The sequence below is a fragment of the Ascaphus truei genome, chromosome 8, assembly GCF_040206685.1.
Source record: "Ascaphus truei isolate aAscTru1 chromosome 8, aAscTru1.hap1, whole genome shotgun sequence".
Taxonomy (NCBI): Eukaryota; Metazoa; Chordata; class Amphibia; order Anura; family Ascaphidae; genus Ascaphus; species Ascaphus truei.
In genome coordinates this window covers 55209672-55226362 of record NC_134490.1, presented here as the reverse complement: position 1 = coordinate 55226362, position 16691 = coordinate 55209672, and the positions used below count along the sequence as shown (strand labels likewise).

Sequence of the window (16691 nt, the reverse complement as noted above, 5' to 3'; positions counted from 1 at the left end):
CCAGCAGTGTCTGCATGTGTCTTTGTATGTCTATGTTTATATCTTCATACAATTGCCTACGTCTCTCAATATTACACTTAGATTGCAAGCTCACCTGGCAGGAACATCTCTACAGCGTGTTTCTGTTCATGCTAGGATGCTGCATATATATATATATATTTATATATAGCCCCTTCTATGTGCTGCTGTCATACCAATAATAACACTAAATATATGTGTATTTGTGATAGATTCTTTTGTTGGATCAACAGAATGAGGGTTATGAAGGTTAGATCTATGTACATTCCACGAGTACTTACCCCCATATCCCAGATTCAAAGGAATCAGCAGTTCTGATCTCTTCGGCCCCTGATCAATTACCCCAGTCTCTTTCTTATCTTTCTCTGTCCCTGATGGCAGCTTCTCTCCTGACTCTTCTTTCTCAGTTTCACGTTTTACTGTCTCTATTCTCTCTCTCAATCCTACTTCTCTCCAGTCTCTTCCTCTCTCCAAGACTTGTTTATCTCAGTTCTCTGCTCTCTCACAACCAGTTATATTTTCCAGTCTCTGCTCTGCTTCTCCTTCCCAGCCCCGCTTCTCCCTCCTGTCTCTGCCCTGCTTCTCTCTCCTGCCTCTGCTCTGCTTCTCTCTCCTACTTCTGCTCTGCTTCTCTCCCCTGTCTCTGCCCTGTTTCTCCCTCCTATCTCTGCTCTGCTTCTCTCTCCTGCCTCTGCTCTGCTTCTCTCTCCTGCCTCTGCTCTGCTTCTCTCTCCTACCTCTGCCCTGCTTCTCTCTCCTGCCTCTGCCCTGCTTCTCTCTCCGGGTTGTGCCCTGCTTCCCTCCCCTGTCTCTGCTCTCTGGGTGCTGATCCTCTCTCCTGAGCAGGTCACATGCAGCAAGTTTCTATAAATGGGATTTGAAACTCCTGTGAAGTGTGAGGAATCTGACTCCGGAGCTACATAACGGGCCTGGAAATGTTCTTGCGACATGTAACCAGGGGGGGAAAACACGGGCAGGAAAACAGAACCAGTCAGAAGGACAAAGCAGGGAGCATGGAACGAGATCACCAGCAGAGAGGAGGGACAGGTGACAGGGAAAGAGTAATACACAGTGACACTATGCTCCAGGTGTACCTGCGATGGGCGGGGCACCTTTTTGATGGCAGGCCCCTCTGGCATAGAAAGGGTTAGTAATAAATGGTTGTGTCTCACACTGTAAAGCCAGCGGCTTCATGACACTGTCACTGACCTAACCTTAAGATGAACGGGGCAAAAATATTCTCCAGCCTTATTGAGTAAGGGCCTATGAGAGGCCGAAAGAGCAGCTGGGCCACAGTGTCACTGGACTGTCTGCCTTTCCCCCTCCATCCCTCCCCCCTCTCTCTATCACCCCCCCTTCCCCCCCGTCAATCTCTCTCTCTAATCCTCTCCCTCCCTCTCCCCTCCTATCCCCTTTATCTACCCCCCCTCCCCCTCTCGCCCCCCCCCCCCTCTCCCCCCCTCCATTTCTCTCTCTCAGCCCCTACATTTCTCTCTCTCCCCACCCCCTCCTCTCCCCCTCTTTTTTTCTGGACTGCAGAACATGAACTGACTTACTGTATGTGTGTTATTAAGTATTATATATTAATTTAAGACATTTTACACCAAAGTTGAACTCATGATGTACATTGTACAAATAATTTGGTCCCTGTGACAGAGTGCTGTCCCTGACTAATGGCTTTACTGGAAATGCCTATCTATAGCTACTGAGTGCAGTGGGGAACTGGTTAATCTGAAGCCTGGGGCAATTAACCAGTTTCCACCTGGCTCATTAGTTCAGTGCAGTAGTGACTGCAGAGACTCTCTGATCCCGGAAGCTGAGTGCACCTGGACCGCACAAGAGGGACCACGCTGCTTTCTCTGATCCAGGAAGGGACCGTGCAGGAGAGATCACCCTGCAGCTTGAAACTTCACAACCCCTGCTCCAACCAGGAAGTAGGTGGGTGGGGGGGTGGAGGGGCGAAGGTAAATCTACCTCAGACTGAACTTGTGGTTTATTGTTGGTAAGGGGCTTAGCCCCCCAATCCCATAGCTAGTGACTGAGTTCTGTGTAGTCAGCGCTCCATGCGGAGCTAGGTGTGTTTGTTTTGGTTCACTCCTTATATGCTGAACAGAAGCAGTATTTTATGTTAAAGCTTTAGGCCGAAATAAAGCCTACATTTATTTTCCAAAAGCAGTCTCCTGTTTTAAACCTCTGCACACATCTCCTACAGTCCCCTAAAGAAATACCAATACACCACAAAACAGTACATAGAAACTATCATTCCCACTATTACTAATAATAATATCAATTAATATTCGCAATTAATATCATCATTATTAATATTAATAATGATCGCAATTATTATCATTAATAGTGCTCCATAGTAACATATCATTTTAATAATAAAACATGTGAAGGTAAAAAAAGTATTACACTCACAAACATGCGATCTTTAATTGCATAATAAAATCCAAAGATCTGCTGCAATCAGCTGCGCGTGTAGTTTCTAAAGGACAACGTTCTGAATTTAGATCCAATTTGTATGGAAGCCAATGTTTCAAAAACCGCACAGTCTGGTTTTTCCTCTGTAGTTAACGAAACTCTGCGTTTCAAATTCAAGAGAACTTCGCTTGGATCCTGGATCCGTGTTCATGTGATGACATTTCGATCCAACGCATTTCGTCATACAACTGACTTCATTGGGGGAGTGGGTTATGCAGGCGATGCATCTCTAATTACTATTAAAGGACTAGAATGCCCTAAATGCCCAAAGGGTCCTCCTGCAGTATACAATATTGAAATTCTACAACGTGTACAACTCACTTTACATAAAATAGAAATTTGACAATTATATATCCACATTGATCAAATATCAATGAATGAATTTTAAGATCAGTAACTTTTAAAATCCAGATTTTTTACCGGAAAGAGGCTCGGTGAGACTGACCGCAAGGAATTCCCACTCGGGCTTTGGCAAAAAAAAATGCCCAAAAACATACATTTTAATCTTAGCTTACTCTTCATCACCATCTGGGACCATTAGGGTGAACCCACCCAAGAGATACTTTTATACCTGGGGTACCTCCCACCCCATCCCAGGGTCCACAGGCTCTCACTGGGAGACTTAATTCACAAATGTAATCTTATTCCCTGGGGGTTTCTGGCAGCAGTAGGATGTCTGCTAACTCAGAGGGTCTCAGGGCTTCCAGAACTCACTGAGTATAGTTAAGCAATCACAGTGCATATAAGTAACAATCCTAGCATAAACTCACTAGGACGTAGTGTTGACACCAACCAGGCTATAAGGAGACCCACACAAGAGCACTGTTCCTACACAGGATACACTCCCATCCAGTCCTGGAAATCCCAGCCTCACCCAAGGAGTCAATCCCACTTCAAGGACCAGCGTTTCTGTCTATACTGTCACCTAGGGATTACTGGGGATAATGGGCCCCAAGCCAAATGCCAGGGTCACAGAATTTCCAGTGAGCACCCTAACCAAACAACATAACATACAGTATGACAAGTTACCGAAAACCACATGAGCTAACAGTCAGTCACGACAATTGAGCTATTTAACAAGGGGTTTAATATAGAAATTTACAGTTAACAAAAAGATTACATACAGATCTGCAACAGCAAATAAAAGGGGAGGGTAGCAGAAAAGTTATTGTAACTTACAAAGTTCAGTTACAGTCCGTGGGTGTGGAAGGTATCCTTGGGCTGGCGTCGAGGCAATGGGAGTTGCTGCATGGACCAACGTGTTCCAAGGGAGACACAAAGCATCAAAATGGCTTTCCCAGTGCATGCCCCTTTAAGGGATTCTTGCCCCATTAAAGTCTATAAGCCAAAGCTGCACCAATCAGGGAGCTTGCCAGTAGAAGAGAGGTCTATCAGAGAAGTCCATGTCAGGGTGATGTCATAGCTCTGCCCCATGCCAATCAAACTCCAAAGTGTGGGGCTTACAACTAGCCACTAACCTGACCTGATTTAAAAACAAAGAACCCTCTCCCTGGCGTGAAAACCTGTGCCGGAACAGAGAGAGGTGATGGGGGACTCCCAGACACAGCAACACCAATGCGAGACAAAGGAGTCACCACGTGGAGTCTCTACCTTTCCACGCTGGATCGTTGGTATGGCCGTCCCTTGCCCCCTCCATCCCGCTGCTGGAGTGGGGTAGCATGGCAGCCAGGGAGCAAAGGAGGCAATTAGCGGCTGGTGAGGACACTGCTGGAGGGTTGCGGGGGACCTCGGGTGCTAACCTCGTGTGGCCTGGTTTGATCATCACTGCGTGCCATTCCCCCTCCTCTCTGTATGCCGAGTGGACCTGGAGGGAGCAGGCGGAGACTGGACGTCGGCGGTGATTCAGAGTGGAGAAGAGTAGGTAAGGGGAACGGAGACGGGGAGAGGCACTGGGAAACCCCCCTTCGTCACAGTCTGGTTTGGACAGGCACAGTTATTATCAGGGATTCATTTGAGTTGGACACTTCCCAGCTTGGACGTGCTCCAAAATGCTGCACATTTAGAGTATACTGTCATGGGTTGATTGCTGGAGTGGATCCCAGTGGCAGGAACAGCAAGGAGCATGGTCGGGGTCACAAGCAGGGGTCGGAGGCAGGCGGCAGATTGCATGGTCGGAGTCACAAGCAGATGTCGGAGGCAGGCGGCAGATAGCGTGGTCGGGGTCACAAGCAGAGGTCGGAGGCAAGCGGCAGATAGCGTGGTCGGGGTCACAAGCAGAGGTCAGCAACGAGGAGACTGGAACAGGATAATAGCAATAGCAACAGCAGTAAACACAAGAACCTAGCAGGAGCTGAGGAACCAGTATAAACAGGCACTGACAGACAGGAAGGGGAAGTTTATATAGGCAGGATGAGAGTAGAGCACAGGTGCAAAGGTGTCAAGTTGCAGGGTCTGGAATGTTCCTTGAGAGAGCTAGCAGAGTAGCAGCAATCCCGGTGGACAAATATGGGTACTGTAGGCTTAGAACATGACATTACTAGAGCGTTCTCCGGATGATCCTTTCTAGACTTGTCTGGCTATCTCCGGTGGAAAGCTCTGACTAGTCGTGGGGCATGTACAAAATCTTTGGGTTCCCAGGACCTCTCCTCTGGGACAAAGCCCCCCCAGTGGACCAGGTACTGTAGTCTCCCTCGGTGTAACCTGGAGTCCAAAATTCTCTCCACAGTGAATTTTTCTTTGTTATACACCAAGACAGGATCAGGGGGAGGAAGACTTCGTCCAGGAAATGGATTCTCTCAAAATGGTTTCAACAGAGAGATGTGAAAAATCGGGTGTATTTTAATAGCCTCTGGGAGTTTATCAATGCAGAAATGCGGAATGGCCCAATGTATTTTTGTCCCAATTTAATGGTTGGAACTTTCAATCGTAAATTTCTCATTTAAAGCCAGACCTTATCCCCAACGTGAAACTCTGGGGAGCTTTCCACGGTGTTGGTTTGCTGCTCGTGAGGCTCAAGTACGGTACAAAAGAAGTGTCTCTTTGAGGGTCTCCTGGACGCCTCGCAGAATCTCAAGAATCTCAATAACTGCCGGAATTGGACCCGAAGATGGAATACGAGGAATAAAGGTAGGATGAAATCCAAAGTTTCAGAAGAATGGACTCTTTTGTGTCGATGAATGGTGTGAGATGTTGTCCGAAAATTCAGTTAGAGTTAGAAAGTCAATCCAGTCATCCTGGAGGTGGCAAACAAAACACCGTAAGTATTGTTCCAAAGTCTGGTTTGGCTTTTCGGTCTGGCCATTCGATTGTGGATGATAGTCAGATGATAAATTTAACCGGATTCCTAGAGAGGAACAGAAAGTTCTCCAAAATCTTGAAGAGAATTGCACCCCTCTATCAGATATGATTTCATCTGGAGCCCCGTGAAGCCGGGATACCTCTTTCAAGATCAACTTGACTGTCTGGTCTGCTGAAGGGAGATTCTGTGCAGCAATGAAGTGAGACATCTTTGTAAGTCGATCCACTACTACAAGAATGGTATTATGTCCACTTGATCTGGGTAGGTCAACAATAAAATCCATTGATATGGACCCCCAAGGATGAGTAGGAATTGGAAGAGGCTGTAGCAAACCCACAGGTGATGCTCGAGGAGTCTTGGTGCTAGCACAGGTCTCACAGGAGAGGACATAGTCTTTAACATCTTGGGATATTTTAGGCCACCAAAAAGAGCAGTTCCTGTGTCTTGAGGACACCTGGATGACCGGTGGGTCGGGAGTCATTCATTAATTAGAGCACTTCTAATCTTACCTCATTAGGGACAAACAGACGGTCCTTACAGTTCCACAAACCATCACTTAGAAATAGTTCAGCTTCTGGTGGAGTTTTATTAAGAAAAGGGTCATTTGATTAGGCTCCCTTAATTCATGCGAGGAGATCTGCGGAAAACGTAACACCCAACAAAAATCTTATTTGGTAGAATAGTTCCTTCTTGCGCTTTATCTGAATACGGATTAGGAAATAACCGTGACATGGCGTCAGCCTTCCCATTCTTGGAGCCGGGCGGTATGAGATGTGGAACTGAAATCTTGCGAAGAATAGAGCCCACCTAGCTTGTCGCGCAGACAGCCTCTTTGTGGATTGAATGAATTCTAAGTCCCTGGGATCTGTAAAGACGGTAACTGGGTGATTGGCTCCTTCAAGTAAATGCCTCCACTCTGAGAATGCAGCTTTGATCGCCAAAAGTGCCTTGTTTCTGATGTGTTTTCTTTCCGCTGTTGACATTTGGTATGAATAGAAAGCGCAAGGATGAAGGAGCATCTTGGGTCCGATTCTTTGTGAAAGGATGGCACCAACAGCGGAGTCGGATGTGTCCACTTCCATGACAAATGGTAGTTCCGGATTTGGATGAATGAGGATAGGGACAGATGTGAAAAGTGACTTCAACTGTTCAAATGTCACATCCACTACAGGAGACCATTTGAAGGGGAGTTTTTTCTGTGTGACTCGGGTGATTGGGGAAATAATGCCAGAGACATTTTTAATAAAATGTCTATAGAAATTAGCAAAGCCCATGAATCTCTGAATGTCCTTCGCCTTTTGTGGAGTTGGCCATTCCACCATGACTTGAATTTTGCCTGGGTCCATACTCAAACCCTCAGGGGAGATGACGTAACTGAGAAATTGCATGCTGGTCTTTTCAAATTCGCATTTTTCTAATTTGATGTATAATTTATGGTTTCGTTGACGCTCTAGGACGATCCGGACATGTTTCTGGTGATCCGGGATTTTATTTGAGAAGACTAGGATATCATCCAGGTATGCCACTACGAACTGGTCCAGTAACTCTCGGAGAACATCATTGGTTAAATGCTGGAAAGTAGCAGGAGCATTACAGAGTCCAAAAGGCATCACTATGTATTCATTGTGCCCATCATCGGTCCAGAAGGCTGTCTTCCACTCGTCACCCTGTCGGATGCGGACAAAATTATACGCCCCATGGAGATCTAATTTGGTAAAGATCTTGGCTGACCGAATTTGTTCCAAAAGTCCGGGAATCAGAGGAACGGAAACCTGTTCTTCGCTGTGATCTTATTTAGTTCCCGATAGTCAATGCAGGGACTGAGAGAACCGTCTTTCTTTCCCACGAATGAGAGCGGCGCCTGCTGGCAAGTGGAGGGCCGAATGAAACTCCCAACAGATTCTCCTGTAGGTAGTCGTTGAGGACCTTTAATTCTGGTTCTGAGAGGGAATAGATTCTTCCAAAAGGAATGGCAGCACCCGGTAATAATTCAATGGGGCAGTCATAAGAACGATGTGGGGGAAGCGTATCTACGTTCTTCTTGTCACACACATCCAAAAACTCAGAGTATGGAGTTGGCAGTAGATTTTCTTGGGACGAGGAAATCTTATATATTCCCACACACTCTGGTATAGGAGTTTTAGGTAGGCAGGCTAGCTGGCAGTACTCAAAGGGAAACGTGAGTGTCTTGGTCTTCCAGTCAATTAGTGGATTGTGGATCATGAGCCATGGAATTCCTAGAATCACTGGAAACAAAGGCGAAGAAATGAGACTAAATGAAATCTTCTCCTGGTGAATGGCCTCCATGATTAGTGTTAAGTTACTTGTTTCAAGGGTAACAGGTTCAGAACTCAAGGGAGTACCGTCAACGACTTCCATCCTTTCTGGCGATTCCTTGGGTATAAAGGATGGTTCTTGGCGAATTGTATGTCCATAAAATTCCCTGCCGACCTCGAGTCGACCATTACTGTGGTTGAAAATTATGTGTTCCCTCCTCGATTATAATAGGGACCAGGAGGTGTGGATGAAGAGAAGGAGGGTTACCTTTAGTTTGAGAAGCAGAGAAAAGTCTTTGAAATGGCATGCAGCTGATTTCTCCTAGGGCTCTGGAAAGAAGACCGCCTGGACTTATTTGGGCAATCGGCGAGATAGTGTTCCCAATTTCCGCAATACAAACAGAGATCTTCCGTTCGGCATCTATTCCTTTCTCCAGTTGAAATAGGTCCCCACAATGTGTTTACTTGCATCGGTTCTTCCTCGGTCTCCATGGAAAGCCTTGGGGTGCTGACATCTCTGACCCCGGAGTTGTTTGGTACGAACCCCTGTCTCTCCCGTCGTCTTTCTGTAAACCTTCGATCGATTTGAGTGCATAAATAGACAAATTCCTCAAACCCCTCTGGAAGTCCTGAACCCACCCTGGCCAGTTCGTCTTTAAATTGCTTAGAGAGGCCCTGCCGAAAATGATATCTCTGGGTGGCCTCATTCCACTCAGTATCGGTAACCCATCTGCGGAACTCAGAGGCATACTGTCACGATGTGCTCACCACAAACAAGGCGTGACTGCTGGGCCGAAGTGGGGATGGATATAAACACCACCCACAGCTGCGTGGGCGCATCTGGAGTGTAGGTTGGTCAAGGTAGCTGGGTCTGGGTTGGAGAGGTACGCATATTCGATATAACCGGGGTCAGGAGTACAGAAGAGCGGAGTCCAAAACAAGCCGGGTCAATAACAGAGAGCTGCAAACAAGAGGACAAGACAAGACTGCAAGGCTAGGAAGCAATGAACACAACGGAACATTGAATTATGCTCAGCCAATTTGCCAGTGGGGCAGCTGAGCATAAGTAGGAGAGATCAACCAATGAGAAACCTGTAGCGTGGAGGTGCGTCAACAGTGAGGATTGTGGTTGGTAAATCCGGAGCAGGAATTAGGTGAGATGAGGATTCCTGACGAGGTTTGAGGAGAGACCTGTGTGTGCCGAACGCGTGCTGCGCGCCCCCGACATTGGCGTGAGAACGCGAGCTGGAGGAGGAGGGGGCATTAAGCCCGGAGTGTGGTGCCCGCACGCGAGGAGTTTGCCGGGTGGTCCTAGCAGGAGAGATGGAACCAGTAGCGGCAGAAGCGGAGGAGGTGGGAGCCTCGGCAGTGAGTGGGGGTGAGTGAGGAGCACGCTGAAGACGGCGTGACTCCCCGATCCTTACATGTACTTACCTGTTGAACGTCTTCCTTGACGAAGATTGTTCAGAGTTGCCTCAGCGGTTAAACCACGGTTTGGGTCATCAAAAATCAAACTCATGGCTTCGGTATATCCCTCCAGATCCCTTAGTAGTGGGCTATCCTGTTCTAACATAGGGGAGACCCAAGCAAGAGCCACATTCTTGAGCAGAGTTATGATCAGTCCAACCTACGCTACGTCTCTATTATAGATGGAGGCTGCAGTTTAAACACAAGTCTGCATTGATTAAGGAAATCCCGGAATAATTGTTTATTCCCCCCAAAAAATTCTGGAAGTGGTACACGGGGCACGGTTTGCACAGGCACAGTGTTTTGAACAGATGCGGCGATTAAAGCTCCACGTTGTTCCCGGTTTTCAGCTCCTGCGGCGGCGGCTCGTTCGGCAGAGCTGACGGCAATTTCTTCCAAGCGGGCGTGTAACAGGGGACTTATCCCTGTTCACAAATGTGCCTCTAATCCAGCAGTGTGGCGGTTAACTGCTGGTAGGCAATTAACTAACACAACCTGGCTGATTGCAGGTGGTAGAAAAAGCCTGCCTTTGAGACAGGAAGAGAGACTCCTTAGCTCACGTGTGAGCTGAACAAGGAAACAGAGCAGAGGTTCTTGAGTCTCCCAGGAGAGACTGACCAAGAGAACACAGATCTCTGGAGCTGACAAATAAGACTTCTAAACCTGGATGCTGATAATCCGGAGAAAAGGCAGCAACCCTGGAAACAGATAAGACTTTATTTTCCATTGACTGTTGTCTGATATATAAATAAAACTTGCTCCACTTTGGCATATATGTATCCTTCTATTCCAGCCCCTTTTAACTGGGTGGCTACCCAGGCTATTCATCAGCCCAAGTCATATAGATATATATATCTATATGACTTGGGCTGATGAATAGCCTGGGTAGCCACCCAGTTAAAAGGGGCTGGAATAGAAGGATACATATATGCCAAAGTGGAGCAAGTTTTATTGGGCTCACTATTTCTCTGATGTTGATTTTTGCTGTGTTTAAAGCGACAGGCACAATAAAGCCTTGTTTTAATTTCACCTTAAAACAGTCTCCATTATGCACCTCTGCACATGTCCGCCTACAGGGCGACACGTTCTTCCCAGTGTGCACCATGTTCTTCCACACGACAAAGACGGTTGAAAACATGTTCTTGGAAGCCAACCATGATACGTTGCAAGTCATTAATCGTCCGAGCGTGGGTCAGGTCTGTTCCGGCGGGATCCATGGTAGGGCCTGTTTATTCTGTCAATTGTTGATCTTCAAAACACAGAAAGATGTTTTACGCTCTCCACAAATAACACAAATAGCATAAAATCCCATGGTGCATAGGGAATAAGGGATACAGGAGCACAAAAATCTAGTCGGGATAGCAATCCAGACTAGAAAAGAAACCCACAATGGGGGCAACAAAAAAAAGGTGGGACAATGTATAATCCCAAAATGATAGCCTAAAGTGCCCAACGACGCAAAACAAAAAAAGATTTATTCAGGAACAATAAAGAATATAACCATAAATGTAGGGTATACATACAAATGTATTTACAATTGGGTGGGGGTGACACAGTGTTTAAAGAGGGTAAATGGGGCTCCTCTAAGGCCCACCATGGTACCCCAAATACGTGGGAGAGCTAATCCCCAAATCTGTATGGTATAGGATATGGAGTATGTCCAAATAACATATACACAGGGTTCCTATGACGGAGCTCTGATGATAAACTGAAAGGATGCTGGTAGGTGATAGCTGTTGTATATATATATATATATATATATATATATATATATATATATATATATATATATATTGTGACAAACGCCCCTCTTTTGTAGCGCTGACGTCTGTCTGGGTTCTTCCCGACACAGTCTACTAGGGTTAATTATACAACAAACAGGATCATGCAAAGTATTATGCTGCTTAACTCAGGCTTCTGCCTGCTTTATTTTCATCCAAGTAAGGTACTGCAGCTTTAACATGTGAAGGTTAGAGGTACTCAGATACTTTCATTCAGCAGTTCACATATTTCAGTGTTACAATATTTCCCACACTGTTATTTCAAGAAATAAAACCAAAATCATATAAGCAAAATCCTATCCCTTTCAGGGATCTAACTACACATCAGAATCAGTCTCTCTAACAGCTGCTGGCCAACTAAACTGGTTCCCCAGCTTAAAACAATGCTCTCTCATTTAGGGTCACAAGATACAGCACAGTCTTTTAGCAACAGCAGTAACCATTTGTTTTGTCTTATCTGTTTGTGGCGTCCGGGCAAATCCTCTGGTACTGTGATACGTGGAGGGACCGTCAACCCCGATACTGGATGCAGGGGAGCAGCGACACCCCCAGCCTCCAGGCTCTAAGGAGAGAGAGTGAAATGCAAACCTCTCTGCTCTAAATACCTGTGCATGTGATTAGAAGAGCAGGTGAGGGAGAACTAGAGCCATTGTAATCTGTGGTCTGGATTTTCCATTGAGTTAATGGGAAGCTGTGGAACGGATCATTTGTAACTATTCCTGCATTTTCTGACCTAAAATGGGGCAGAAAGCTGCCTAACATCTTTGGACTATGTCACATATCCCCCTCCCCAGCTCACACCTACTGGGGTGAGCGGCTATGGACCTCACTGGGGTGAGCGTCCTCCCTGAAATACTTGAGCTAACTCCTCAGTACAACATTAAGTATTCACATGACACGAATATGAACTTCATTATATAATTTACCAACTGAAAGGGCCATCAACCCTGTATATTAATTTGTAGTTTAGCTACATTTTCAAAACAGAGAACCAATATAACACTGTAACCTTGACAAAATGCTTATTTTAGAGGCCTAATATACCTTAACTACAATAGCTTATTTGCATAGTTAAGTGTCCGTGACATAGTCCACATGTGTAATAACAAAAAAAAAATATCGGTCAATTCCCCAAACACATTTTTTTTTTTTTTTTTTTGACTTCCAGTCCATTACATTTCCTGACTTTATTTCATAGGCCGCTGCAAACTGCAAATGACTGGACTGTTTCTTTAGCTTCTGACGGAACTCTGGGGCCGGATAGTCTTTGTCTTTATATTGTGGCCCAGAGTGGCGAGATCCGGAAAAATTCAAGGCCAGCGTTGACCTTCGTCGCTTTTGATTTGCGACCTTTGAACCTTTATGGTACTTCTTACTGCCATGTATTTTCTCACGACCATCACTCTCCGAGATTTGGGATTTTTCCTTTGGGGCAATTATATGGTACTTAGAAGATGAAGCACTGATTACCTGGAGCACCTTCACCTTGATGGGGCTCTCACTAACTCCGGCTGTACCCTGTGGCATTTTACCTTTGCAGTCGGCAGGCATGTAGTCTTGGGCCTCTCTTTCCTGAGGTCTACATTTATTCAGGCGGAAGTACCGCTGGATAACCAGTGACGCATTTCTCAGGGTTTGATAGCGAATCCTGTTCTGTATCATCCTAGTCAGAGACTGAATTTTTATAGTTGCTCCTTTCATAATGAGGAACCTGTTTCGTACCATGCGGGTATGGTAGAATGATTGAAGAACACAGGCTGCTTTATTCCGGCGATTGAACTGACGAATTTTCATCCCTCTGTAGGCAGCCTGTAGGATGATAGTTGCGGCGCGTTTACGCCGATAATTTTCTCTTTCCCTTCTTCCTTGGATAAGAGCTTTGCAGTGCTTCTGAATTATTCTAATGCTTTTCTCCTTTTTCAAAATGTTAAGTTCCTCCACGAGAGAATTCTGTTTTGTGCATACATGTCGCAATTCTGTTCTCAGAGCGTCCATTTCTTCCTGGTGCTGGCTCTGAGTGTGCATCAGTGCTTCCTGCACTTCTAATTTTTCCTGAGTCAACTGTTTCTTTACTTTTTCTGCTTGGTCAGTCAAATCTGAATTTTCCAATTTCAGAGTCTCATTTTCTTGCTTTACAGTCTCTAACTCACTTAGGGCATTCTCATGGGTTTGCTTCAACATTCCCAGCTCTGTGTTCAGACCGTGGCCCTCCAGGCGTAAGTGTTGCACCTCTGTGCTGAGCGCATGAACCTCTTGTAGAGCCTTCCCATATTTCTGTTTTAGGATAGCAATCAATTTGTCAGACTTAATCTGTTTTTCATCCATGGTGACAATTACGGTGTTGGCCTTTTCCAGACTAGTCGTCACCTCTTCCAGCTCACTCCGTAAGAGAGACTCTGTTTTCTTCAAAGCCTCGTGCTCTTGTAAAGCTGGAAGTATACACCTCTGTAACTCGGCGTTCGCTTCTCGCTCCTTGTTCCAACATTCTCGCACCTTATTGTTAGATTCTTGCTCCTTCTTTCAACATTCTCGCTCCTTCATCAATCCCTGCCGCAGGACTTCATAATCATGGCGGGCAGCTTGGAGTGCAGAAACCAAAGCCTCTTTATCCTGGTTCAAGGATTCAGCTTTCCTTTGCTCCTCCTTTTCCTTTGCCACTGTTCCCGTGACAATTTTGCCGGTCACTCCGGTCTGCAGCCCATCTCGGCGCCTTTCTGACGCATGTCCTGACAGCGCAGGTTCAAGTGGCTCGGTCACTTCCCCTGTGACTTGAGGAACAGTTTTCTTTTTCTTCTTTCTTTTTGCTTTATTAGCTCCAGAGATATCAGTGGTACTGGGCACACACTCACTGGTAGCTTCCACATCTTGCTTGCACTCACAGGGCGTTGCTTGCTTTTGCAGCTGTTTGTCTTTGAAAATTTTGGGGCACACATCTTCCATGTGACCTACTTTATGACAGGCCCAGCATACTAAATTCATCTGTGGGTACGGCTCTCCTCCAGGGGCCACATACGAGTCGTCATCATCATCATATGGCCTGAAGGGACACTGTTTTTCATGATTATGTATATTACAAAACAAACATTTCACGTCGGCCATTTTAGAAACCCGGCAGGGACAATTTGCTAGCTGCAATTTCACTCACTTCAGCAACTTGCATACAGCACTTGCTAGCTGCAAATTCACTCACTTCAGCAAAAGGCATTAGCTTTACAAACAGCACTTGCTAGATGCAATTTTTTTTTTTTTTCCTTCAGCAAAACATTTTGGTTTTCTGTTTGGGTTCAGGGTGCTATTGCATCCACACTTCGCACATTCTCTGTGTATGCTAGAAGCACAACTGATATACACAGTGGGACAGACTTCACTCATAGCATCTGTACTTTAGTTCAGCTCGGCGGCCATTTTAAACCCCCGCATTTATTTGCAAACCCACAGACTTTTTAGTGTCGACCCGCATTCTCCACCATATGTGACAAACGCCCCTCTTTTGTAGCGCTGACGTCTGTCTGGGTTCTTCCCGACACAGTCTTCTAGGGTTAATTATACAACAAACAGGATCATGCAAAGTATTATGCTGCTTAACTCAGGCTTCTGCCTGCTTTATTTTCATCCAAGTAAGGTACTGCAGCTTTAACATGTGAAGGTTAGAGGTACTCAGATACTTTCATTCAGCAGTTCACATATTTCAGTGTTACAATATTTCCCACACTGTTATTTCAAGAAATAAAACCAAAATCATATAAGCAAAATCCTATCCCTTTCAGGGATCTAACTACACATCAGAATCAGTCTCTCTAACAGCTGCTGGCCAACTAAACTGGTTCCCCAGCTTAAAACAATGCTCTCTCATTTAGGGTCACAAGATACAGCACAGTCTTTTAGCAACAGCAGTAACCATTTGTTTTGTCTTATCTGTTTGTGGCGTCCGGGCAAATCCTCTGGTACTGTGATACGTGGAGGGACCGTCAACCCCGATACTGGATGCAGGGGAGCAGCGACACCCCCAGCCTCCAGGCTCTAAGGAGAGAGAGTGAAATGCAAACCTCTCTGCTCTAAATACCTGTGCATGTGATTAGAAGAGCAGGTGAGGGAGAACTAGAGCCATTGTAATCTGTGGTCTGGATTTTCCATCCAGCTGCCTGAGTTAATGGGAAGCTGTGGAACGGATCATTTGTAACTATTCCTGCATTTTCTGACCTAAAATGGGGCAGAAAGCTGCCTAACATCTTTGGACTATGTCACAATATATATATATATATATATATATATATATATATATATATATATATATATATATATATATATATATATATATATATATATATAATATGACTTGGGCTGATGAATAGCCTGGGTAGCCACCCAGTCAAAAGGGGCTGGAATAGAAGGATACATATATGCCAAAGTGGAGCAAGTTTTATTGGGCTTACTATGTCTCTGATGTTGATTTTTTGTTGTGTTTAAAGCGACAGGCACAATAAAGCCTTGTTTTAATTTCACCTTAAAACAGTCTCCATTATATACCTCTGCACATGTCCTCCTACATATGGTGTCAGAAGTGGGATGAGAGGTGGCCTTTGAAGTTTAAAGGGCCGGAGATTGCCTGTGGAATTTTTTTTTTGTGCCTTTGCCTGCATACAGTCTTGCAAACAAACCTGAGCAACAAAAACAAAGATTCACCTGCAGCAGAGATCAGAATTAAAGGGGCTTTGCCTTCCAGCAGTAGTCAGGGTTCAAGAAGTGAGTTAGCGCTCCAGAGGAGCTAGGCTTTATTGTTTTCGTTAAAAAAAAAAAAGTAAAGACTGCCACACCGCATAGGACTACCAGCTGTGAATGGAGTATATGCAGCAAAGTGTGAAAATTGATGCAAGACTGTGCTGAAGCAGGGGAATTTTCAGCAAACAAATGCTGAGTGTCAAATTGCCCTACAGGGGAAAAAGAGATTGCTGAACTGTGTAAAAGGTATTCCAAAGCCAATTGCTGAGTGTTGAGTTACCCTGCCGGGAGTGAAAGAAATATTCCACTGCAAAGAATGTTTTTTTTTCTGCAAGTAAAAAAAAAAAAAAGTCTGCCTGTGTATCTTGGGACAGTGAATGCCATAATACCCAAAGATGAGACTGAAAATTACTGAACTCAAGCAGAAAACCAAATTCTGTTGCTGAAGCGGAGGGATTGCACATAGCAAGTAAATAGTGTAAAGCAAATGCCTTTGCTGAAGCCAGAAAATGGGCAGCTAGCAAGCATTGTATTTAAAGAAATAGAACCCTGGGAATTTAAAATGGCCACCCAGCTGAAGTCAAATACAGACTCTGTAAAAATAGGGAAGAAAATTTGTTCCTGGTGTAAAGAACCCCACCACACGGAGCAGTGTCCCTTCAGGCCTTATTCAGACGTTGAGAATGA

At 45.3% G+C, this 16691-nt stretch overlaps 1 protein-coding gene across 7 annotated transcripts in view; it reads right to left on the bottom strand.

Moving 5' to 3' along the window:
- TACC2 (transforming acidic coiled-coil containing protein 2) overlaps window positions 1-858 on the bottom strand; it is an 83674-nt gene extending 82816 nt beyond the window's left edge. For 5 of the 7 annotated variants that reach the window (XM_075612073.1, XM_075612080.1, XM_075612078.1 and 2 more), the window contains exon 1: window positions 300-854. The gene's annotated coding sequence lies outside the window, so the exon portion shown is untranslated. Of the gene's footprint in view, window positions 1-299 lie in introns of all 7 variants that reach the window. The other 2 variants (XM_075612087.1, XM_075612086.1) reach the window with 2 other exon arrangements.
- Window positions 859-16691: the final 15833 nt, after the last annotated feature.